At 39.1% G+C, this 27239-nt stretch overlaps 1 long non-coding RNA gene and 1 other non-coding gene across 3 annotated transcripts in view; both read right to left on the reverse strand.

The window, feature by feature from the left end:
* Nucleotides 1–27239, reverse strand: part of LOC141581980 (uncharacterized) — a 1111619-nt gene that overhangs the window by 362784 nt on the left and 721596 nt on the right. The window lies entirely within an intron of this gene.
* On the reverse strand, nt 18531–18637 carry LOC141582077 (U6 spliceosomal RNA). The gene has a single exon (XR_012514908.1). It is a non-coding gene; the product is annotated as a U6 spliceosomal RNA (small nuclear RNA).

Here is a 27239-nt window from a genome sequence, read left to right on the forward strand (position 1 = left end):
AGATAAAGCCACTAAGATGGGAGGAAACCAGCGCAAAAAGGAAGAAAACACCAAAACCCAGAAGACTTCTTCTCATCCAAGGGATCATAACTCCTCACCAGCTAAGGATCAAAGATAGATGGAGAATGAATCTGATGAATTGACAGAAATCGGCTTCAGAAGGTGGGTAATAACAAACTTCTCAGAGCTAAAAGAACGCGTGCTAACCCAATGTAAAGAAACTAAGAACCTAGAAAAAAGGTTAGATGATATACTGATTAGAATAAATAGATTAGAGAAGAATAGAAACGACTTGATGGAGCTGAAAAACACACCACAACAACTTCATGAAGCATACACAAGTTTCAAAGGCAGAACTGACCAAGCAGAAGAAAAAGTATCAGAGATTGAAAATCAATGCAATGAAGTAAAATAAGAAGGCAAGAATAGAGAGAAAAGAGTGAAAAGAAATGAACAAAGCCTCCAAGAAATATGGGATTATGTGAAAAGACCTAATCTACGTTTGATAGGCACACCTCAGTGTACAGAAAGAATGAATGCAAGCTGGAAAACACTCTTCAGGATATTATCCAGGAGAACTTCCCCAACCCAGCAAGGCAGGCCACTATTCAAGTCCAGGAAGTATGGAGAACACCACAAAGATATACCTCAAGAAGAGCAACCCCAAGATACATAATCGTCAGATTCACCAGGGTCGAAATGAAGGAAAAAATGCTGAGGGCAGCAAAAGAGAAAGTCGGGTTACCCTCAAAGGGAAGCCCACCAGACTCACAGTGGATCTCTCCACACAAAACCTACAAGCCAGAAGAGAGTGGGGGCCAATATTCAACATCCTTAGAGAAAAGAACTGTCAACCTAGAATTTAATATCCTACCAAATTAAGCTTCACATTCGAAGGAGAAAGAAAATCCTTTATGGACAAGCAATTACTGAGAGATTTTCTCACCACCAGGCCTGCCTTACAAGAGCTCCTGAAAGGAGCACTAATCAAGGAAAGGAACAATCAGTAACAGCCACTCCAAAAATGTACCAAATGGTAAAGACCATCGACACAATGAAGACAATGTGTCAACTAAAGGACAAAACAGCCTGCTAGCGTCAAAATGGCAGTATCCAATTCACACATAACAAAATTATCCTTAAATGTAAATGGACTAAATGACACAATTAAAAGACATAGACCATCTGATTGCATAAAATGTCAAAACCCATCAGTGTGCTGTATTCAGGAAACCCATCACTTGTGCAAGGACACATGTAGGCTAAAAATAAAGGGATGCAGAAAGACGTGTCAAGCAAATTGAGAGCAAATAAAAAGCAGGAGCTGCAATCCTAGTCTCTGATAAAATGGACTTTAAAACAACAAAGATCAAAAGACACAAAGAAGGGCATTACATAAAAGTAAAAGGATCAATGCAACAAGAAGAGCTAACGATCCTAAATATTTATGCACTCAATACAGGAGCACCAGGGTAGCACCGAGGAACATAATGCAAGTCCTTAATGACTTACAAAGAGACTTAAACTCCCACATAATAATAGTGGGAGACTTTAACACTCCATTGTCACTGTTAGACATATCATTGAGACAGAAAATTAAGAAGGAGGTCCAGGACATGAACTCAGATCTGGACCAAGCAGACCTAATAGACATCTACAGAAATATCCAACCCAAATCCATAGAATATACGTTCTGCTCAGCACCACACAGCACCTACTCTAAAACTGACCACATAATTTAAAATAAATCACTCCTAAGTAAATGCAAAACAAATGAAATCATAACCGTCTCTCAGACCATACGCAATCAAATTAGAACTCAGAATTAAGAAACTAACTCAGAACTGCAGAACTTCATGAAAATAGAACAACTGGCTCCTGAATGTCGACTGGATAAACAATGAAATGAAGGCAGAAATAAAGATGTTCTTTGAAACAAATGAGAACAAATACACAACGTGCCAGAATCTCTGGGACACTTTTAAAGCAGTGTCGAGAAGGCAATTTATAGTGATAAATGCCAACTAGAGAAGCAAGGAAAGATCTAAAATTGACACTCTATTGTAAAAATTAAAAGAGCTAGAAGAGAAAGGTCAAAAAAATCTCAAAAGCTAGCAGAAGACAAGAATTAACTAAGATCAGAACAGAACTGAAGGAGAGAGAGACACAAAAAGCCCTTCATAAAATCAATAAGTCCAGGAGCAGATTTTTTGAAGAGATCAACAAAATAGACAGAGCCCTAGCCAGATTAATAAAAAAGAAAAGGGAGAAGAATGAAATAGATGCAATAGAAAACGATAAAGGGGATATCATCACTGACTCCACAGAAATACAAACTACAATCAGAGATTACTACAAATAACTTTATGCATATAAACCAGTAAACCTGGATGAAATGAATAAATTCCTCGACATTTGTACTCTACCAAGACGAAACCAGGAGGAAGTTGAAACCCTGAGTAGATCAATAACAAGGGCTGAAGTAGAGGCAGGAATCAATAGCCTACCAACCAAACAAAGTCCAGGTCCAGAGGGTTCACAGATGAATTCTACCAGAAATACAAAAAGAAGCTGGTTTCATTCCTTCTGAAACTATCAATCCATACGAAGAGAGAGAATCCTCCCTAACTCATTTTGTGAGACCAACATCATCCTGATACCAAAACCGGGCAGAGACTCAACTAAAAAAGAAAACTTCAGCCCAATCTCCATGATGAATATCGATGAAAAAATCTTCAATAAAATACTGGCAAACTGACTGCAACAGCACATCTAGAAGCTTATCTGTCACGAACAAGTAGGCTTCACCCCAGGAATGCAAGCCTGGTTGAACATATGCAAATCCATAAATGTAGTCCATCACATAAAGGAACCAAAGTCCAAAACCACATGATTATCTCAATAGATGCAGAGAAGGTCTTTGATAAAATTCAACAGCGCTTCATGGTAAAAACTCTCAATAAACTAGTTCCTGGCGGAATTTAGCATAAAATGATAAAAGCTATGTATGACAAGCCTACAGCTTGTTCAGTTCAATATCATACTGAACGGGCAAAAGCTGGAAGAATTCCTTTGAAATCAGGCACTGGACAAGGATGCCCTCTCTCACCACTCCTATTCAACATATTATTGGATATTCTAGCCAGAGCAATCAGCCAAGAAAAATAAATACAGGGTAATCGATTATGAAATAAGGAAGTCATAGTGTCTCTATTTGCAGATGACATGATTGTATATTTAGAAGACCAAGGTCTCAGTCCAAAATCTTCTGAAACTGATAAGCAACTTCAGCAAAGTCTCAGGATACAAAATAATTGTGTAGAAGTCACAGGCATTCCTATATACCAACAGACAAACAGAGAGCCAAATTAAGAGTAAACTCCCATTCACAACTGCTACAAAGAGAATAAAATACCAAGGAATACAACTAAGTATGTAAAGGACCTCTTCAAGGAGAACTACAAACCACTGCTCAACAAAATAACAGAGGACACAAACAGATGGAGAAATATTCCATGCTCAGGGTTAGGAAGAATCAGTATCATGAAAATGGCCATACTGCCCAAAGTAATTATAGATTCCATGCTATCCCCATCAAGCTACCAATGAACTTCTTCACAGAACTGAAAAAAAAAACACCACTTTCTACTTCATATAGAATCACAAGAGATCCCACATAGCCAAGACAATTCTAAGCAGAAAGAACAAAGCCAGGGACATCACATTGCCAGACTTCAAACCATAACACAAGGCTATAGTAATCAAAACAGCACGGTACTGGTACCAAAACAGAGACATAGACCAATGGAACAGAACAGAGACCCCAGAAGAAACACCACACATCTACAACCATCTGATCTTTGACAAATCTGGCAAAACAACCAATGAGGAAAGGACTCCACGTTTAATAAATGGTGTCGGGAAAACTGGCTAGCAATATGCTGAAAGCAGAAACTGGACCCCTACCTGTCACCTTACACTAAAGTTAACTCTACATGGATCAAAGATTTAAACATAAAACTTAACACCATAAAAACTCTAGAAGAAAATGTAGGCAAAACCATACAGGACATAGGCATAGGCATGGACTTCCTAACTAAAACACCAAAAGCAATAGCAATAAAAGCCAAGATAGACAAATGTGATCTAATTAACCTCCACAGCTTCTGTACAGCAAAAGGATCACCATTAGAGTGAATCAGCAACCAAGAGAATGGGAAAAAATGTTTGTGATCTACCCATCTGACAAAGGGCTAATATCCAGAATCTACAAGGAACTAAAATAGATGTACAAGAAAAAAAACAAACAACCCCATGTAAAAGTGGGAAAAGGATATGAGCAGACACTTTTCAAAAGAAGACATATATGAGGCCAAGAAACATGAAAAAATGCTCATCATCAGTGGTCATTTCAGAAATGCAAACTAAAACCACATTGAGATATCATCTCATGCCATTTAGAATGACGATCATCAAAAAAATCTAGAGACAACAGATACTGGAGAGAATGTGGACAAATAGGAACACTCTTACACAGTTGGGGGAGTGTAAATTAGTTCAACCATTGTTGAAGGCAGTCTGGTGATTTCTCAAGGATCTAGAAATAGAAATTCCATTTTACCAAGCAATCCCATTATTGGGTATATACCTAAAGAACTATAAATTGTTCTACTATAAAGACACATGCACACATATGTTCATTGCAGTTCTGTGTACAATAGCAAAGACCTGGAACCAACCCAAATGCCCATCAATGATAGACTGGACAAAGAAAATGTGGTACATATACACCATGGAATAGTAAGCAGCCATAAAAAACGATGAGTTCGTGTCCTTCACAGGAACTTGGATGAATCTGGAAACCATCATTCTCAGGAAACTGACACAAGAACAGAAAGCCAAACACCACATGTTCTCACTCATAGGTGGGTGTGGAACAATGAGAACACGTGAACTCAGGGAGAAAAGCGTCACACACTGGGGGCAGTTGTGGGGGTTAGGAGAGGGACAGTGGAGGGTGGCCAGGGAGTGGAGGGTGTGGAAGGATAACTTGGGGAGAAATGCCAGATATACTATGCACTTAAAGTAAAATTTAAAAAAAATTCTTAAAAAATGATGAGAATAGAATCACCAGTTGGTTTCATTCTCCTTAAATATTTTCTCAATATCGGGTGAAAGTATTTGATAAATGGGTCTGTAAAACTATATTATTGTGCTGTGAGAACTTTGAGAGACTGTTGTCACAGTAATGAGGAATGTCACTATCCACAGTCATTTTTCCCTTATCCCACTAAAATTAAAACATATGAGGACATGGCTTGAAAGGATAGTAAACACTGGCATTTGTTTTGATTATCTCTCCAAAATAGAAACAGAAAAGCTACTTCTCTCATCAATCAAATATTATTAATAAAATATATTTGACTTAGATGATGATATGGAATATCAATTTCAGTGAACTAGCTGCTTTTCATTGCTGATGGGTTGAGTGTTCCCCTTAAATAACACTTTTCTATTGGGTGATATTAATTATTGTAGATAATGTTTTTAAAATAAAATTATGACAGCCATTAGTTCTCTCTCTTCTCCCCCCCCCCCCACACTGGTCTCCTCCATTTTCTTCTGTCTCTTCTTCCTTTTTCCTTCTGCCTTCTTTCTCGAATTCTTTTGCTTATCTATCATTCATTCATTTAATCTATATTTACTAGCACTTAAAGCTTTTTTAGAAGCTTCCATACTTCTGCCAAGATGGCAGAATAGGAACTGCTCTGGAGCACAGTTCCCAGTGAGAACAATGCAGAAGGCAAGTGACCTCGACATTTCCAACCGAGGTACCAGGTTCACCTCAATGGAACTGCTTGCACAGTGGGCATAGCCTAAGGGGGGCAAACTGAGGCAGGGTGGAGCACTGACTCACCTGGGAAGTGCAACTGGCTGGAGGATGTCCCTCCTACCCAACAGAGGCCATTGGGGAACTTCTAAAGCCACTCCTGCACTTCAGTTCAGATACTGCACTTCTCCCATGGTCTTTATATCCCATACCAGGAGATTTTAGCTGGGCCAACAAGCGCTGTGGCTGACCAGCACGAATCTGAGAGGCCACTTCAGCCAGTGACATGAGTTTTAAGCACAAATCTCAGTGGCCGTTTTGGCTGGCACCTGGAACGCCTGCAAGACAGAGCCTCCCACTCCCCAGAAAAAAAGGGGAGCTGAAGGCAGGGAGCCAAGTGACCTTGAGGGGCAGGTGTCCCACAACAAAGACCAGCCAACTGAAGCCCACTGGCATGACAGTTTTGCAGTCAGCAGAACAGTTTGAGCTCAACCCAGGATGATGGAGCTCAGTGGGGGAAAGGGCATCCGCCGATGCCGAGGTAGTTCTAACCTTACCTGTGTAAACAAAAGCAAAGTTTACACAGCAGCTGGACTGAGCCCACAGCAGCTCAGCAGTGCCTCTACAGGCAGATTGCGACTAGGCTCCCTCCTTGCTGAGCAGGACACCTCTGACACAAAAAGGCAGCAGCACATCAGAGACTTACAAATAAAACATCACCTTCCAGGAACAGAGCACCTGGGAAAGGGGTAACTGTGAGTTCTGCTGCAGCAGACTTAAACGTCCCTGCCCAGCAGCTTTCAACGGAGCAATGAAGCTCCCAGCCCAACACTTGAGCTCAGATAAGGGAGAGACTGACTCCTCAAGTGACTCACTGACCCCCATATATCCAAAAAGATACCTCATAGAGGAGAGCTCTGGCTGATATCTGGTGGGTACCCTTCTGGGATGAAGCTACAAGAGGAAAGAACAGGCAGCAATCTTTGCTGTTCTGCAGCACCACAGGGGATTCCCAGGCAAACACACTCTCCAGTGGACTGCCAGTAGTTCTATAGCAGAGAGGCCTGTTGGAAGAAAAACTGAAAAAAAAAAAAAAAAAAAAAGAGAAAGAAGTAGCTTCAACATCAACAGAAGGCATGTCCACTCAGAGATCCCATCCAAAAGTCACAAACTTCAAAGACCAAATGTAGAAAAATCCAAAAAGTATGGAAGAAAAAAACACACAAAAAATGAAATCGCCACAGACCAGAACGACTCTCCTCCTCCAAGGGATCACAACTCCTAACCAGCAAGGGAACAAAACTGGATGGAGAATGAATTTGATGAATTGACAGAAGCAGGCTTCAGAAGATGTGTAATAACAAACTTCTCTGAGATAAAGGAACATGTTCTAACCTAATGCAAAGAAGCTAAAAACCTTGAAAAAAGGTTAGATGAAATGCTAACTAGAATAATCAGCTTAGAGAAGAACATAAATGACTTCACGGAGCTGAAAAACACAGCACAAGAACATTGGGAGAAGTGCCTCATGTAGGTGATGGGGGGATGCAGGCAGCAAACCACCATGACATGTGCTTACCTATGCATCAATCCTGCAAGATCTGCACATGCACTTCAGAACTTAATTACAAAATAAATAAATAAATAAATAGATAAATAAATAAATAAAAATTCCTGACCATGGGAAGGGAAATCAGGAAAAGTGAAGAGAGATAGATCACAATCCTCAAGGATTCTCCCTTACTTTCAGGGAAGTAACAGTGTACAGTAATAAAAATGAGGATTATCAGTCCCCAACTAGAAGACTTCCTCTCTGGAAGCTTTCCTGAGAGCCAATTTCAACATTGGGTACTAATTCCCTGAGTCTCGTCTTATAAAGAAAGTCTTTCTAATCCTATGTTGGAAAGACATGGAAGAACCAGGGGCATAATTTTAAAAATTTGAACTGGAATTTATTTCCTAATGAAGTATTAAAAACAAACAATTTCAAGGTAACTAGAGCTTTGTTTTACTGAGCTCTTCTAAGCATTATAATATGTTACAAGATAGTGAGTTGTCAAATTAGAATGAATAATTTAGTTCCTCTGACTTAAGTGCTTCAGAAGATAGGAGAATGAATACATTTAATATTTACAGTCTTCACCTCTGAGATATGTGTAATCTTTACAAATATGAGTAACATACATAAAATATTATATATAGAAATGTTACAGTACACAAATGCAAAATTAAAAGTGATATAAAAGATAAATGCTATGAATCCTTACCTAAATATATATTTTCTTCAAATTAGAATACTGTTAAAGTGTGTTCTATAATCTCCTGTTAAATTGAAACATTTGATGGCAATCTATGTATATGAATATCATCAGTTCAATGTAAAAAAAAAAGGAAAAAAGAAAATCAAAAACTGGCAAATGAAAAATCTTACGACTACTGGATCTATTCTGTGTATTTTTCTGTGTTGTGGGTGATGTTTATAAATAAAAAAGGACTTTAATTGGCTTTAAAATAATAAATGTTTAAATCAAATTAATTCTTTCATAAGAATAAGAACTCTAGTACCTTTTACTTCGCATGACTTTAGTAATATTTGAGAAATAAAGACAGGTTTAAAGTTTATTGGTAAAATAAAGACATTAGCTCTAAATTAGGCAGGTCAGATATTAGGTTTGTAAAATGCTTTAAAGTAATACACTGCTTTTTTCGACTTTTAAAATTTGCTCAACTTACCTGCTTTGGAGTCACTAGATTCTAGGTAAGGTCTGGGAACATGTGGAGTTAGCCATGCTCCCTGGCTATGCTTGAAAAAGTCAGACTTTACATGCACTTGTGTCTGGTGTCCTAGGCTTCATACTTAGTACAAAATTAAAATCACTTACCTGCCAGGTGTTTCACAAAAAAAAAAAAAAAAAAAAAAAAATTGCTAAGAGCTAACATAGTAACATGTAATTGAAACTAATGAAAAAGTTTTACATGGAAGCTTTGTGAAAAAAATGAAATGTGCTTTCAGTAAAACATTATAAGACATTAGAATGTAAATTTTGCTTACTACACAAGGTTAAAAAGTGTTTTGACTTAAATAGAATGAAGCTAAAGGTTTGAGCAAGTTGTGGAAGGTTTGTGAACTAGTCATCTTGTAAAAGAAACACCGTGTGAACACACTGGCTAAATTTAAAGGAGTATTGTTCAGTTTTTCCATAAATTGAACATTGGAATAAAAACACAACAGGGTTTTCTTAGAGCACTAATTTTGTTTAATACAAATTTGTAAAAGGTTATCAAAAGCTTATAAGAATTTCAACTTATAGTCAAACTGATGAAGACTGGATGAATTCATCTTTAAGGTTTTATTAAAAATTTGAGTTGACATTAACAGTACACTAATGCAAGAGAGAAATTTGGCTTTCTTTCTTGAATATAATTTTAACATAATATTAAAGAATAAAAATATTTCTGTCTCTCCTCAAACAAATTACAGGAAAAAAGAAGGGAAAGACACACATTGCTTGAAAAACTGAGTCTTCTATCAATGAGTAAAGGCTTTTGCCTTTAAACATTTTTTGAGTTACCATTTTGGTTAAATGAATGACTTACTGTGACCTGGCATTCCATTTTATATCAAGTGTTTTAGGCCTTTAGTATATTTATATCAATATTAATATATTTGATACACTTCCCCAAATCCAATTTTATCTTCAAAATTAAGTCTTTTTGACTTCTTAATTTGGAATGCAAAAGAGGGCACTGAAAAATCGAAAAGAGAATTATATGGAATTACTTGACATATTTTTACATAAGGAGCACTGTCAAAATAAGAAATATTTTACCTTTTTCAGATTATATTGTAATCAATGTTCATATACGTTTGAAAATTGTATGAAATTCCTAAAATTGTAATACGTCAAAATATATGCTATCAATTATATTGTTTCCATGATAAACTGTAGACCACAGAAATGAACAAATTTTCTTGTCAATCATGTAACTATAACTATTTAACATCATTTCCACATTTAACTGCTTAATACTGATGCAGTTTCTGAAAACTTCACAAGCACAAAATGTCCTAGAATATGGTGTCTTTTAGAAGGTTCCTGAAATAATGGAAAGACCATGAAAAAGAGCTCTTGAATACTGATTTCTGGAAACTTTAGAATCACATCATTTGTCAAATAATCCCAAATAGTTTAAGGACTGTGTAAGATTTCCTGGAATTTTAATGAAAAGACTTACTTGTTTTTAAAACTCCTACCCAAGTAGAAGAAAACTTAATTGAATACCAAGAAAACATTTTGTCAGACTGTCATTCTAAATCAGCCAATACTGAAACTGTTTATATATGCAATTTGAATGAATTCCATGGTATAAGTCAAGCTACAACCTATGGCAACCCATCAGTTACAACTACTATGAACTTAAATTGGAGAAACAGCTGGTATTTAAAGGGATATAAGTTCAACGTTAAGCATGGACTCACGGAGAACCAAGACTGCTGCCTTGTCCTTCCTGGGTCTGTACTCAAAGTTCTTCTTAAAGGAGAACTACAAACCATTGCTCAAAGAAATAAGAGAGGTCACAAACACATTTTAAAAATCCATGCTCATGGATACAAAAAAATCAGCATTATAAAAATAGCCCCATGGTTCAAACTAATTCATAGATTCAATGCTATTCCCATCAAGCTACCAGTGACTTTCTTTACAGAATTGCCAAAAACTGCCTTTAATTTCATATGGGATGAAAAAAGAGCCCGCATAGCAAAGCAAACAGGACATCACTGGAGACATCATGCTACCTGACTTCAAACTATACTACCAAACTACAGTAACCAAAACAGCATGGTACTGGAACCAACACAGATATATAGAGCAATCGAATGGGACAGAGCCCTCAAAAATAATGCCACACAGCTACAACCATCTGAACTTTGACAAACTAGACCAAAAAAACAATCGGGAATGGATTACCTATTTAATAAAAGGTGTTGGGAAAACTGGGTAGCCATATGCAGAAAACTGAAACTGGACCCCTTAATTAAACCTTATACAAAAATTAACACAAGATGGATAAAAGACTAAAAGTGAAGACCTAAAATGATAAAAACCCTAGAAAAAAACCTGGGCAATACCATTCAGAACATAGGCATAGGCAAAGACTTCATGACTAAAACACCAAAAGCAATGGCAACAAATGTCAAAATTGACAAATGAGATATAATTAAACTAAAAAGCTTCTTCACAGAAAACTAAAATGAAACAAAACACAACTATCATCGAAGTGAATGGGCAACCCACAGAGTGGGAGAAAATTTTTGCAATCTATCCATCTGACAAAGGACTAATATGCAGAATCTATAAAGAACTTAAGTTTACCAGAAAAAAACCAACTCCATCAAAAAGTAGGCAAAGAATATAAACAGACACTCCTCTAAAGAAGACATTTATGAAGCCAACAAACATATAATGAAAAGTTCATCATCACTTGTCATTTCAAAAAAACAATAATTTTAAACGTCAGAAAACAACAGATGCTGGAGAGGATGTAGAGATATAGGAACTCATTTACACTGTTGGTGGGAGTGTAAATTAGCTCAACCATTGTGGAAGACAGTGTGGTGATTCCTCAACAATCTAGAAATAGAAATGCCATTGGACCCAGCAATCCCATTACTGGGTATATAACCACAGGATTATAAATCATTCTACCACAAAGACATATGCACATGTATGTTTACTGTGGCACTGTTCACAACAGCAAAAACTTGGAACCAACCCAAATGTCCATCAATAATAAACTGGATAAAGAAAATGTGGCACATATACACCATGAAATATTATAGAGTCATGAAAAAGGATGAGTTTGTGTCCTTCTCAGGGACATGGATGAAGCTAGAAACCATCATTCTCAGCAAACTGACACAAGAACAGAAAACAAAACACCACATGTTCTCACTCATAAGTGGGAGTTGAACAGTGAGAGTACATAGACACAGGGAGGAAAATATCACACACCGGGGCCTGTTGCGGTTGGGCCTAGTGGAGGAATAGCATTAGGAGAAATACCTAAGGTAGATCATGGGTTGATGGGTGCAAGAAGCCCTCACGGTATGTGTATACCTATGTAACAAACATGCACATGTACCACAGAATTTAAAGCATAATAATAATAAGAATAAGAAATCTGCTTTTTTTTTTTTTTTTTTTTTTCTCGTGATCCACCCGCCTCGGCCTCCCAAAGTGCTGAGGTTAAAGGCTTGAGCCACCGCGCCCAGCTACTTTGTGTAATTTTTTTTTTTTTTTTTAAGAAAAAGCATAAAGAAGAGGAAGAAAGAGAAAGAGGAAGAGGGAGAGAGGATGGGGGTATTGCTTTATTGCCCAGGCTAGAATGCAATCTAAATATGGGTATGCCTACAATTGTCCTATAATGGAGACATAAAAGAAAATGAGGGAACAGAATAACAAACAAGGAGCCAACCAACATTTCGTTTAAACTTGTAAGTTGATATGATGTGGTACTGATAAGAGTGTATATTTTGTGTATTTAAAGTGAAGAGTTCTATAAATGTTAATTATGCTTACGTGTTCCAGATCTGAGTTCAAGTCCTGGATATCGTTGTTAATTTTCTGTCTCATTGATGTGTCTAATAATAATGTTGAAGTCTCCCACTATTGTTGTGTGGAAGTCTAAGTCTCTTTATTAGTCTTGTATGTCTGGGTATTCCTGTATTGGGTGTGTATATATTTAGGATCTTTAGCTCTTCTTGTTGTTGCATTGATCCTTTTATCATTGTATAATGTCCTTCTTTGCTTCTTTTGATCTTTGTTGCTTTAACGACTATTTTGTCAGAGGCAAAAATTTTAACTTCTGCTTTTTATTTATTTATTTTTGCTCTCTGTTTGGTTGGTAAATCTTTCTCCATCCCTTGTTTTGAGTCTTTGTGTATCCTTGAATGTGAGATGGGTCTGGATGCAGCATACTGATGGGTTTTAGTTTTCTATTCAAATTGGCTGTCTGTCTTTGGATTGGGGGATTTAGTCGATTTAAATTTAGAATTAATAATGACATATGTGAGTTTAATACTGTCATTTAATATTAGCTGGCTATTTTGCCCATTAGTTGATGTAAATTCTTCATTTTATTGATGCTCTTTTTAGTGTTTTTTAGAAAGGCTGATACTGTTTGTTCCTTTCTATGTGTAGTGGTTCTTTCAGAAGCTCTTGTAAAGCAGGTCTAGTGGTGATGAAATCTCTGAGTGCCTTGTTTATTCAGAAAAAACTTTATTTTTCCTTCACTTATGAAGCTTAGGTTGGCTGGATGTGAAATTCTTGGTTGAAAGTTCTTTTCTTTAAGGATGTTGAATATTGGTCCCCACTCTCTTCCGGCTTATAGGGTTTCTGCTGAGAGATCTGCTGTAAGTCTGATAGGCTTCCCTTTGTGGGTAACCTGACCTTTCTCTCTGGCTGCCCTTATATTTTCTCCTTCATTTCAACCCTGGTGAATCTGATGACTATGTGCCTTGGAGTTGCTCTTCTTGAGGAATATCTTTGTGGTGTTCTCTGTATTACCTGGAGTTGAATATTATCCTGCCTTACTAGGTTGGAAAAATTTTCCTGAATAATATCCTGAAGCATATTTTCCAGCTTGGATTCATTCTCTTCGTCACATTCAGGTACACCTATCAAGCGTAGATTAGGTCTTTTCACATAGTCTCATAATTCTTGAAGACTTTGCTCGTTCGACTTTATCCTTTTTACTCTAATCTTGTCTTCTTGTTTTATTTCATTGAGTTGGTCTTCGACCTCTGATATCCTTTCTTCTGCTTGATCAATTTGGCTGTTAAAACTTGTGCATACTTCACGTAGTTCTCATATTGTGTTTTTCAGCTCCATCAATTCACTTATATTCCTCTCTAAATTGTGTATTCTTGTTAAGATTTCGTCAAACCTTTTTTTAAAGTTCTTTGTTTCTTTAGATTGAGTTAGAACAAGTTCTTTTAATTCACAGAAGTTTCTCATTATCCACATTTTGAAGCCTGCTTCTGTAATTGGAACACACTCGTTCTCCATCAAGCCTTGTTCCGTTGCTGATGAGGAACTGTGATCCCCTGCTGAGGGAGAGGCGTTCTGATCTTGGGTATTCTCAGCCGTTTTTGGCTGTTTTCTTCCCTTCGATATAAATTTATCCATCTGTGGTCTTTGTATTTACCGTCTTTGTAATTGGGTTTCTGAGTGGATGTCCAACTTACTGATTCTCAATGCCAAAATCTGAGCAACCCACTGCGCTGACTAAATCAGCAGTGGTAAGATTGATGGTGCTTTTCTGACTCTACACCAAGAACTGACGCTCTGAGGCACCGGCAAAACCGCCTCGCCGGTCACAAGAGTCGCGATAGCGACCTGTGGGGCTCCTCCACTGGGAATCTCCTGGTGCGTGAGCAACAAGAATTCATGTGACGGTGTGGTGTCCTCTCGTTCTTTGCACTTTCACTGGGAGCTACAATCCCGAGCTGCTAGTGATCAGCCATCTTGGATCTCTTGTCCCCAATCTGCTTTTAATTATGAAGCTCTTAAAAAAAATCCTTTTGAATCTCTTACTACGACATCATAGCTGGGAAAAACTGCTGATATTTTAAAAGTAACAAATACCAAACCAGAAAGAACTAGACTTAGGAACCAAACTCAGGTTGCTGTAGGGAACAGGGCAGAATCTTAGGATTGGAAGGTCACCAGTGCTCCTTCCGTCTGGCCTTGGCTGGTAAAAGATGGCCTAATGTGACAGAAAATTTTTTTAACTAGGTTAAAAAAAAGAAGAAATTTCTGCGAATTAGAAAATACGTACTTGGCAGCTACAAGAGTTTTAGCCAATTCAGATGACTTGCTTCCTAAAATTTGAATATTCCCTTGGATTTGACCAAGTCAGAAAGATATAGTCATAATTGATGAAAGAAAAGTGAAATAACAACAAAATCCCAAACATAAATAAATAAAAAAGTTAAGAAAATAAAAAAATATACAATAAATATGATTACTGAGTATCATAATGTTAAGGAGAAATTAAAACTAAGTGGTTGGTAATCTTAACTTTTAGTCATTAAGGAAAAATTTTAAGATAAATCTCTAATTTAGCCACTTACTTGGAAATAAGGCTCAGGCTGATGACTGTTCTCTACCATCTTAGAAGTAGGAAAAAATTCACACCCACATTTCCTGCCAGAAGCAAGCTGAAACTCAAGAAATGAAGTGCCTGCTCTCCACCATCATGGAAGCAGAACAACTTGTCTTCCTTACCAGAAATGAGAAAAACTTCATAAAAGGAGCTGTAAAGCAAAATCAGCCTTAGCTCTGAACCAAATTTTGGGAGATCTGGGACGCTCCGGAGGGCAGAAGCTCCCAAACCTCAGCAAATCATCTATCCTATTGGTTTGAACAATAAGAATAGCCCAGGTTGGTATCAAGCAATAATGACATTTATTAAAGGTCAGGGCCACATTGGTAATGTCCTTCTCTTTTTTTTTTTTTTTTCTTCTGAGGTAGAGTCTCGCTCTGTTGCCAGGCACCAGACTGGAGTGCAGTGGTGCAATCTCAACTCACTGCAACCTCTGTGTCCTGGGCTCAAGCAATTCTCCTGCCTCAGCCTCCTAGGTAGCTGGGACTACAGTCTCATGTCACCACGCTCAGTTAATTTTATTTTTTATTTTTTTATTTTTAGTAGAGATGGGGTTTCACCATGTTGGCCAGGATTGGCTTGTACTCTTGACCTCATGATCCGCCCGCCTCGGCCTCCCGAAGTGCTGGAATTACAGGCTTGAGCCACCGCGCCGGGCCCATGTCCTTCTCTTTTTATCTGTATTCGTATAGCCTGTTTTGTCAGAAACCAGGATTGCAACACCTGCTTTTTTCTGTTTCCCATTTACTTGAAGGATTTTTCTCCATTCATTTTGAGCCTATGTGTGGGAGTTCATGTGAGATGGGTCTCTTAAAGACAGCATACTCAAATGAGTCTTGGCTCTTTATCTATCTTGCTGCCCTATGTCTTTCAATTGGAACATTTAGCCCATTTACATTTAAAGTTAGCAATGATATGTAAGGATTTGATCCTGTCATCACGCTCCTAATTGATAACTTCACAGACTTGCATACGTGGTTGGTTTTTTAGCATCACTGGTCTGTGTAATTCAGTGCATTTTTGTAGTGGCTGGTGATGATCTTTTCTTTCCATATTAAATTCTACTTTCAGGAGCTCTTGTAAGGTAGATCTGCTGGTAATGAATTCCCTCAGCATTTGCTTGCCTGAAAATGATCTTATTTCTCCTTCACTTATGACACTTAGTTTTGCTGGACTTGAAGTTCCAGGTTGAAATTTTTTTCTTTAAGTAGTTGAATATCTCTTCTGGCTTGTGGGATTTCAGCTGAGTGGTTCACTGTTTGTCTGAAGGGATTCCTTTTGTAGGTGACTTTGTCTTTCTCCCTAGCTGCCTTTGACAATTTTTATTTCATTTTGACCTCGGAGAACCTGATGATTATGTGTCTTAGAGGTGTTCTTCTTGTGGCATATATGAGGTTCTCTGGATTTCCTGAATTCAATGTTGTTCTGTCTGGCTAAGTTGGGGAAATTCTGATGAATGGTATTCTGAAATATGTTTTCCAATTTGGTTACATTTTTGTCATCTCTTTCAGGTACATTAATAAGGCATATATTTCACCTTTTTACATAATCCTTTATTTCTCAAAGGTTTTGTTCATTCCTTTTCATTCTTTTCCCCCATTCTTGCCTCTTTTCTTTCAGAAAGCCAGTTTTCAAGCTCTGAGACTCTTACCTTTGCTTGATCTATTCTACTAGGTGGTCTTGCACATGAGATGGTGCCGGTCTGACCTCAGCACTCCTTAGTCTGCTTGCCTCTCCCAGGACCCCAGCCTGGCCATACCTGCTTACAGGGCACCCTTGGGTGCCCACACACATTACAAAAATTTTTATAAGGCAATCACACAAAATTACCATGTGGCTGCATTTCAAAATTCATGTAGTGTGCTTTTCAGCTCTATCACATCAGTTTATTCTTTTTTAAAAAGCTGTACTTCAGGTTATAGGGTACACATGCAGATCATGCAGAATTGTTGCATAGGTACACACATGGCAATGTGGTTTCCTGCCTCCATCCCGTCACATACATCTGGCATTTCTCTTCAGGTAATCCCTCCCTGACCTCCCCAACCCCTGGTGTCCCCCTGTTGGCCACTCCCAAAAAGACCCCAGTGTGTGATGCTCCCCTCCCTGTGTCCATGTGTTATCATTATTCATCACCTGCCTATGAGTGAGAACATGCAGTGTTGGATTTTCTGTTCTTCTGTCAGTTTGCTGAGAATGATGGTTTCCAGATTGATTCATGTCCCTACAAAGGACACAAACTCATCGTTTTTTGTGGCTGCATAATATTCCGTGGTGTATGTGTGTCACATTTTCCTTGTCCAGTTTATCATCTCTGGAAATTTGGGCTGTTTTCAGTTCTTTACCATTGTAAACAGTGCCACTGTGAACATACGTGTGCATGTGTCTTTATAATAGAATGATTTATAATCCTTTGGGTATATACCCAGTAATGGGATTGCTGGGTCAAATGGAATTACAATTTCCAGGCCCTTGAGCAAGTGCCACACTGCCTTCCACAATGGTTCAACTAGTTTGTACTTCTAGCAACACTGTAAAATTGTTCGTATTTCTCCACATGCTCTCTGGTATCTGTTGTCTCCAGATTTTTTAATGGTCACCATTCTAACTGGCATGAGGTGATATCTCAATGTGATTTTGATTTCTCTAATAACCAGTGATGATGAGTATTTTTTCACATGTTTATTGGCCTCATATATATCTTCTTTTCAAAACTGTCTGTTCATATCCTTTGTCCACTTTTGAACGGGTTTGCTTGTTTTTTTCCTTGTAAATCTGCTTTATTTCTTTGTAGATTATGGATATCAGCCATTTGTCAGATGGGTAGATTGCAATAATTGTTTCTCATTCTGCTGGTTGCTGGCTCACTCTAATGATGGTTTCTTTTGCTGTACATAAGCTCTGGAGTTTAATAAGGTCCCATTTGTCTATTTTCCTTTTTGTTGCCAATGCTTTTGGTGTTTTAGTCATGAAGTACTTGCCTACACCTATGTCCTGTATGGCTTTTCCTATTATTTTTCTAGATTTTTTTATGGCATTAGGTCTTATGTCTAGATCTTTAATCCATCTGGAGGTAATTCTACTGTAAGGTGAAAGGAAGAGGTCCAGGTTCTGCTTTCTGGACACTGGTAGCCTGTTTTCCTAACAACAATTATTAAACAAGAAATCCTTTTCCCATTGCTTGTCTTTCTCAGGTTTGTCAAAGATGAGATGGTTGTAGATGAGTGCCATTGCCACCAGGACCTCTGTTCTGTTCCATTGGTCTATTTCTCTGTTTTAGTACCAGTACCATCCTGTTTTGATTACTGTAGCTTTGTATTATAGTTTGAAATCGGGTAGCATGATGCCTCTGGCTTTGTTCTTTGTGCTTAGCATTGTCTTGGATATCCACACTCTCTTTTGCTTCCATATGAAGTTTAAGGTGGGTTTTTCCAGTTCTGGGAATAAGGTCATTGGTAGCTTGATGGGGACAGCATTGAATCTATAAATTACTTTGGGTAGTATGGCCATTTTCACGATATTGATTTTTTCTACAAATATGCAATGCTTCATGAATTTTTAAGTCCTCCTTGAGCAGGGGCCATGCTAATCTTCTCGGAATCATTCCAATTTTAATATATGTGCTGCCAAAGTGAGCACCAGTAATGTTGTTTATACTGGATATATTGCCTGTTAGCTCCTGCGATGTTTTACAATGATTTTTGGCCTCCTTGCATTGGATGCTGACATACTTCTTTCACTTAGTGAACTTTGTTTTTACCCACATTCTGAATTCTACTTGTATCATTGCAGACATGTCAGCCTCTGGCCAGTTCTGAAAACTTGAACAGGCTGAACAGTTGATGTAATCATCTGGAGGAAAGAAGGCATGCTGACTTCTTGAGTTTCAGTGTTCTTGCACTGATTCTTCCTCATCTTTATGAGCTTATTCACCTTCAACCTTTGAGGTTGCTAACCTTTGCACAGGGTATTTTTCTTTTATCATGTTTGATGATCAGGAGGGTTTGATTGTGGTTTAAGGTAGAAGCAGGCAGCTGCCTTTGGTTTTGGAGGATTTCAGTGGGCCAATATTCATCTCTCAATTCCTGGACTGTGTGCTTTAATTCTGGGAAACTTATATTGGGTCTCAACTTTTTTCTCTGGCTCCTCGAAGTTTGGAGTCTACTGCACTGAAGGAAGCAAAGTGTGGCAGGTGTTGGCAGAGTGCTAGCAGATGCAAACCTGCCTGCTTCCCTGTTGGCATTTGCCCAGTGGTGGAAGTGGTGGAGGCAAGACAGCTTGGTGGCGGCCAGAAGACCCCTGCTGTGTGTGCTGTTGCACTGGAGGTAGTGTTGGTTCAGGCCAGGGTGCTGGCCTGTGCATGTCTGGGTGCCATCTCTGTGACCCCCTAAGCAGCAACGACCACTCAACGTATATTAGCATTCCCTTTTCGTGCACAGAATTAGCACAAGGAGAAGGTGTTGGCAGAGGCTGTGATTTTGTTCCTCTGCCTTCCATGGCTCTTTCTTCAATGGGAGTTGGTGTGGGTTGAAGTGCGTGCTACGTTCCCATGTGCTAGTAGGGCAAGTGCAGCAAAATCCACTCATGTAAACACACACCAGCAAAGTGATGTAGGACGTTTTTGTATAAAGAGCTTCAGTATGGAGAGGCAATGTAGAGGATGCTGCGTACCTGAAGGGTCCGCTTTGCTGCATCTCTTCACTGCTCAGGCATGGTCCACTGGCACAGAAACAAAGGTGTGGGCAGCTGAGAGTGCCCTGTAGGCAGGTGTGGCCAGGCTGGGGCCCTGGGAGAGGCAAGCAGACTAAGGAGTGCTGAGGTCAGACCAGCTTCATCTCATGTGCAAGAATGTCCAGTAGATATCACGCCTCAGATAACTCTCTGAAAAGTGAGGCCCCAGCACAGCACAGCTGCTCTACAAAAACGTGGCCAGACTTTTTAAAGCAAGTCTCCTTTTATTAATAAGGAAAATCTCATACCTGATCTCTGCTGGGCAATCTTCACATGAGATGTGGCTGATCAGACCTCCACAGTCCTAAAGTGCTGGGATAAAGTGTCTCATAAGACCCAGTAGAGCCTAGAGAGATAGCTGTGCCTGCCCTCTGGGCTTCACATCAGCTGGCTTCCTGCTCCATCACTTCGCTTGTCTCCTGCGGGCTCTAACCCAGAAAGATGTGAGTTAGCCATCACTTAGTGTAATGACCCCAGGATGGAGGGTCTGTTCTATGGGCCCAAGCCAGAGTTCCCTGTCCAGTGATAAGCAGTGGGGGGTATGTGGTATCCACAAGAGATGGACTGCCTTGTTCCTTGGGTCAACTGCAGCTTGTTAGAGTTATCAATATGGCACTTAGGGTCTTTGCTTTCTTGATATTCTGAAGGTAACAAGGGCAGATCCACTGCAGAGGCAGTGGCAGAGAGGATTTCAGTCGATCTGTGAAGCTCTGTCCAAGAAATTGCCAAGTTGCTACTGGCTTGATGGTTTCAGTGGGGTCCTCGATAAAGACCCAAGCCAGGAGGACCTGCTCATCGAGGAGATATGGAAACCAGCTCCCACGTAACGGTTCAGCCACTTTCCCATAAGGCTGCTGTGGTATACTGGGGGTCCACTCCAGTACCTAATTGCCTCATATCTTCCAGCGACTCAAGGTATCACTAGCGAAGCCTGCAAAAAGACAAAGATAATAGCCTGCCTCTTCCTCTGGGACCTCTGTACCACTGAGGTACAATCCTGTTGCCAATCTGGACACAACTACGAGAGGTGGCTGGAAACAAGTTCAGAAGTCTTGTCTAGTCAGGAGGAACAAGATCAGAGACTTGCTTTTTAAAAAGTCTGGCCATGTTTCTGTAGAGCAGCTGTGCTGTGCTGGGGGTTCACTTCAGCCACTGGTTGCCTCAGACACTCTGAAGTCCCAAGGTTGAAATGGCTGAGTTGCCCAAACAACAAAGATTACAGTCTGGTCCTCTCTCTGGAAGCTCTGACTCAGGGAGGCCTGAAACATCTGTCAGCCAGAGAACAGCAGTGAAGGCAGCCAGAGACCCTGTTGAAAGGCTGTACCCAGTGATTAGGAATGTTGTTGGGGATTGACTTAAACAAGGGTCTGGCTATGTTTTTGCAAGGAGGCTCTGCTGTGCTGAGCTACCACTTACACCTCTGGTCAGCTTGGGTTCTACAAAGCCCTAAGGCCAGAACGTAGTCATCCAAACAGCAAAGATGGTGGCCTGCCTTTCTCTGTGGGAGCTCTGTCTAAGGAATATTTCAAATCTCCATTGGCCAGGGAACACCTGTGAGGGTAGCTGTAAGAACCAGGTGGGAGGTCCTGTTCAGTAAGAAGGAACAGGATCAGGAGCCTGCTAACAGAAGCAGTCTGGCCATGATTTGGTAAAGCAGCTGTGCTGTGCTGCGGGAACTCTTCTGCCCCTGGTCGGTTTGTACTCTCCAATGCCCACAGGCTGGAATAATTAAGTTCCTCCAACAGGAAAGATGGCAGCCTGTCCTGTCTTTTCTTTCACAGTTTATCTTGTGTGATGGAGCTGAATTTTTAGGCTGTTAATTTTTACAATAAGCATTACAGTTGTTCAGAAAGAATCTTGCTGTTCTCTTTCAGGTTAGATGTATGAGAATTCATTGTCTCCTGTAAATAAACCTGTTGAGGTTTTGTTCTCTGGAAAGAAGTTGCTTTCTCCTATCTAGCTTTGGTCACAGTCATGTAGAGCAGTAGCCAGTCTACAAGGACATGATTGAATTTCCATTTTCAGTGTTTCCTAGTTGTGTCTTACATTCTCCAATTCAGAACTGACCATTTTATTCTTCGTTGTCAAAATGCTAAGCTGTCCACTCTCCTTAAATACCATCTTTTTTCATTCTTTCTTATCCAATTTTATGGCCTTAAGAATATTAGCATTCTTTTCTTTCACACTTTCAATGTCCTCTAAAATTTTTTTTTCCCTTAGCAGGTTCTGCCGTTGAATTGTGTCTAGTTCCAGTCTAAGCAAGGCAATTTTTTTCCCAGAACATGCTATTTTCATGCAAGAGATCTTTTTCTTTCTTACGGCTAAGAGAACTCTAAGTCAACAAAGCAACATTTTAGTTAGCACAAAATAGAATAACATATCATTATTTCCTCTGAATTTAAAACATAAGATGTATATTTGTATAATGAAAGAATTCCCATGGTGAATATGTTACTGAAAAAAAGTTGGACAAAACTTCAAACCTAATAGAGTGTAAATTCCAGAAAGTTTCAATATTGATTTAAACACCATGAAAAATAAATCACTAGAGGATTTTAAAGAATTTTTGAATTGGAAAAGCCATTCTCTGAATTACAAAATAATCATAGGCATAAAATATAAGATTAATACATTTGACTACGTTTTTAAAATTAGATTTACACTCTGATATCTATCCTATAAACCACACCATTGTAAGAGCCTTAGCTATGCATATATTTAAACAGAAGCAGTTCCTCTAAGTTTTTAAGTTCCTTTTTCTGAAGAAGGTTTTATCAATATATGACTTTTCTAATACTGTTATAGTCAGTTATAAGAATTACATTTATTCATAACTGTTACATCTAAGTATTGTATCCTTCTATATGTACACATCTGCATCTAAGCATTGCACTTCTACATCCAACTGTGAACTCATTTAAGATCAGGATTCTTAAAAAGAGAAATAAAAAAATATATGCAGCTGGATACTGTGGCTCTCACCTGTAATCCCAGCAGCATGTAATGTTCAGTGTTCTATGTAGTACTGCACTTCTACATGTGGCTGGGCGCAGTGGCTCACACCTATAATCCTAGCTGCTGAGGTGCGTGGATCACGAGGTCAGAAGTTCGAGACCAGTGTGGCCAGCATAGGGAAACTTCGTCTCTACTAAAAATAAAAAAAAATTAGCCAGGAATGGTGGTGTGCACCTGTAATCCCAGCTACTCAAAAGGTTTAGGTAGGAGAATCATGTGAACCAGTAGGTGGAGGTTGCTGTGAGCTGAGATCATGCCATTGCACTCCAACCTGGGCGACAGACTGTGTGAGACTCTGTTTCAAAATAAACGTGTGAGTGTGTGTGTGTGTGTGTGTGTGTGTATAGTTTATAGTATATAAGTGTATATATATGTGTGTGTGTGTGTGTATTTATATGTACATGTGTGTAATACACACAGATGTATATAGTATATTGTGAAGAATTTTCCCTATGTTGTCTGATGCTAGTTCTAGTGATCCTCCAGAAAATCACCATTACGTCTGTGGTGTAAACACATCATACAAAAGAAGCTTTTAATTCAAAATATTAATAATAAATAAGATACGACTTATAGAGTTTTTCTTAGAAATCATAAGATTAAGGAAGATCCAAGATGGCTGAATAGGAACATCTTCAGAATGTAGTTCCAGGCAAGAACAGCACAGAGAGTGAGTGCTCACTACATTTCCAAAGAAGTTTTCACTGCCAACAGACAAGGAGATTCCTGAGCATAAAAGCGTCATGAGTTTTCATTTCAGCAGTTTCAGCCAGGGATGCATCAGGACAAAGAAACTCACAAAAGTTTGGGTGGCCATTTCAACTGGTGCCTGGAATGCCTGGGAGACAGAGCTGTCCATTCAACTGAAAGGGAGGGGGCTGAGACAGGAAACCAGGTGATGTGATCTGGCTTGACGGGTACCACACTCACGAGAAAAGAAATCTGAAACACTCTGGATTAAGAGTTTCACAACAAGCGAAGCTGGAACTGGGATGGCCTAACTCCGTGGGGGGAAGGGCATCCCCCAATACCAAGGAAGTCTGCCACTATCGATGTAGACTACTTTGTGCCAGGCAGGGCATCCATGAAAAAAGGCAGCAGCGTGGCAGGAACTTATAAATAAGGCTGACCTTCCTAGGACAGAGCACCTGGGAAAACAGCAGGTTATGAGTTCAGCTGCAGCAGAGTTAATGGTACCAGCCCAGCAGCTCTGCACGAAACAACAGAACTCCCAGCACAGCACTTGAGCTCTTATAAGGGACAGAATGTCTCCTCAAGCAATTCTCTGAGCCCCATATACACAAAAAGACACCTCATAAAGGAAAGCTCAGGCCAACATCTGGTGGGTACCATTCTGGTATGAGGATAGCGGAGGCAGAAACTGGCAGCAACCCTTGCTGTTCTGCAGCCCCACGGGTGATCTCCAGGTGCGTGGGATCTTGACAGCACCTCCAGTGATCCTGCAGCAGAGGGGCCTGACAGTTAGTAGGAAAACTAAGTGGAAATAAATAGCTTCAACATCTATAAAAACGGCATCCATTTAGAGACCCCACCTGAAAGTCACCAAGTACAAAGACCACAGGTAGATAAAGCCACTAAGATGGGAAGAAACCAGCGCAAAAAGGAAGAAAACACTAAAAACCAGAAGACTTCTTCTCATTTAAGGGATCATAACTCCTCACCAGCTAAGGATCAAAGATAGATGGAGAATGAATCTGATGAATTGACAGAAATCGGCTTCAGAAGGTGGGTAATAACAAACTTCTCAGAGCTAAAAGAACGCGTGCTAACCCAATGCAAAGAAACTAAGAACCTAGAAAAAAGGTTAGATGATATACTGATTAGAATAAATAGATTAGAGAAGAATAGAAACGACTTGATGGAGCTGAAAAACACAGCACGACAACTTCATGAAGCATACAAAAGTTTCAAAAGCAAAACTGACCAATCAGAATAAAAAATATCAGAGATTGAAAATCAATGCAATGAAGTAAAATAAGAAGGCAAGAATAGAGAGAAAAGAGTGAAAAGAAATGAACAAAGCCTCCAAGAATTATGGGATTATGTGAAAAGACCTAATCTACATTTGATAGGCGTACCTCAATGTACAGAAAGAATGAATGCAAGCTGGAAAACACTCTTCAGGATATTATCCAGGAGAACTTCCCCAACCCAGCAAGGCAGGCCACTATTCAAGTCCAGGAAGTATGGAGAACACCACAAAGATATACCTCAAGAAGAGCAACCCCAAGACACATAATCGTCAGATTCACCAGGGTTGAAATGAAGGAAAAAATGCTAAGGGCAGCAAAAGAGAAAGTCAGGTTATCCACAAAGGGAATCCCACCAGACTCACAGTGGATCTCTCCACACAAACCCTACAAGCCAGAAGAGAGTGGGGGCCAATATTCAACATCCTTAGAGAAAAGAAATGTTAACCTAGAATTTGATATCCAGCCAAACTAAGTTTCACATTCGAAGGAGAAAGAAAATCCTTTATGGACAAGCAATTACTGAGAGATTTTCTCACCACCAGGCCTGCCTTATGAGAGCTCCTGAAAGGAGCACTAATCAAGGAAAGGAGCAATCAGTAACAGCCACTCCAAAAATGTACCAAATGGTAAAGACCATCGACACAATGAAGACAATGTGTCAACTAAAGGACAAAACAGCCTGCTAGCATCAAAATGGCAGTATCCAATTCACACATAACAAAATTATCCTTAAATGTAAGTGGACTAAATGACCCAATTAAAAGACATAGACCATTTGATTGTATAAAATGTCAAAACCCATCAGTGTGCTGTATTCAGGAAACTCATCACTTGTGTAAGGACAAATGTAGGCTAAAAATAAAGGGATGCAGAAAGACGTGTCAAGCAAATTGAGAGCAAATAAAAAGCAGGAGCTGCAATCCTAGTCTCTGATAAAATGGACTTTAAAACAACAAAGATCAAAAGACACAAAGAAGGGCATTACATAAAGGTAAAAGGATCAATGCAACAAGAAGAGCTAACGATCCTAAATATTTATGCAGTCAATACAGGAGCACCAGGGTAGCACCGAGGTACATAAAGGAAGTCCTTAATGACCTACAAAGACACTTAGACTCCCACATAATAATAGTGGGAGACTTTAACACTCCATTGTCACTGTTAGACATATCATTGAGACAGAAAATTAAGAAGGAGGTCCAGGACTTGAATTCAGATCTGGACCAAACAGACCTAATAGACATCTACAGAAATATCCAACCCAAATCCATAGAATATACATTCTGATCAGCACCACACAGCACCTACTCTAAAACTGTCCACATAATTTGAAATAAATCACTCCTAAGCAAATGCAAAACAAAGGAAATCATAACAAACAATCTCTCAGATTATATGCAATCAAATTAGAACTCAGAATTAAGAAACTAACTCAGAACTGCAGAACTTCATGAAAATAGAACAACTGGCTCCTGAATGTTGACTGGATAAACAATGAAATGAAGGTAGAAATATAGATGTTCTTTGAAACAAATGAGAACAAAGACACAACGTGCCAGAATCGCCGGGACACTTTTAAAGCAGTGTCGAGAAGGCAATTTATAGTAATAAATGCCAACTAGAGAAGCAAGGAGAGATTGAAAATTGACACTCTATCGTAAAAATTGAAAGAGCTAGAGGAGAAAGGTCAAAAAAATCTCAAAAGCTAGCAGAAGACAAGAATTACCTAAGATCAGAACAGAACTGAAGGAGACAGAGACACAAAAAGCCCTTCATAAAATCAATGAGTCCAGGAGCAGATTTTTTGAAGAGATCAACAAAATAGACAGAGCCCTAGCCAGATTAATAAAAAAGAAAAGGGAGAAGAATGAAATAGATGCAATAGAAAACGATAAAGGGGATATCATCACTGACTCCACAGAAATACAAACTACAATCAGAGATTACTACAAATAACTCTATGCATATAAACCAGTAAATCTGGACGAAATGAATAAATTCCTTGACACTTGTACTCTACGAAGACGAAACCAGGAGGAAGTTGAAACCCTGAGTAGACCAATAACAAGGGCTGAAGTAGAGGCAGGAATCAATAGCCTACCAACCAAAAAAAGGCCAGGTCCAGAGGGTTCACAGATGAATTCTACCAGAAATACAAAAAGAAGCTGGTTTCATTCCTTCTGAAACTATCAATCAATACGAAGAGAGAGACTCCTCCCTAACTCATTTTGTGAGACCAACATCTTCCTGATACCAAAACCGGGCAGAGACTCAACTAAAAAAGAAAACTTCAGCCCAATTTCCATGATGAATATCGATGAAAAAATCTTCAATAAAATACTGGCAAACTGACTGCAACAGCACATCTAGAAGCTTATCCGTCACGACCAAGTAGGCTTCACCCTAGGAATACAAGCCTGGTTGAACATATGCAAATCCATAAATGTAGTCCATCACATAAAGGAACCAAAGTCCAAAACCACATGATTATCTCAATAGAT

The sequence above is a fragment of the Saimiri boliviensis genome, chromosome 18 (genome assembly GCF_048565385.1).
Source record: "Saimiri boliviensis isolate mSaiBol1 chromosome 18, mSaiBol1.pri, whole genome shotgun sequence".
In the NCBI taxonomy this organism is placed as follows: domain Eukaryota; kingdom Metazoa; phylum Chordata; class Mammalia; order Primates; family Cebidae; genus Saimiri; species Saimiri boliviensis.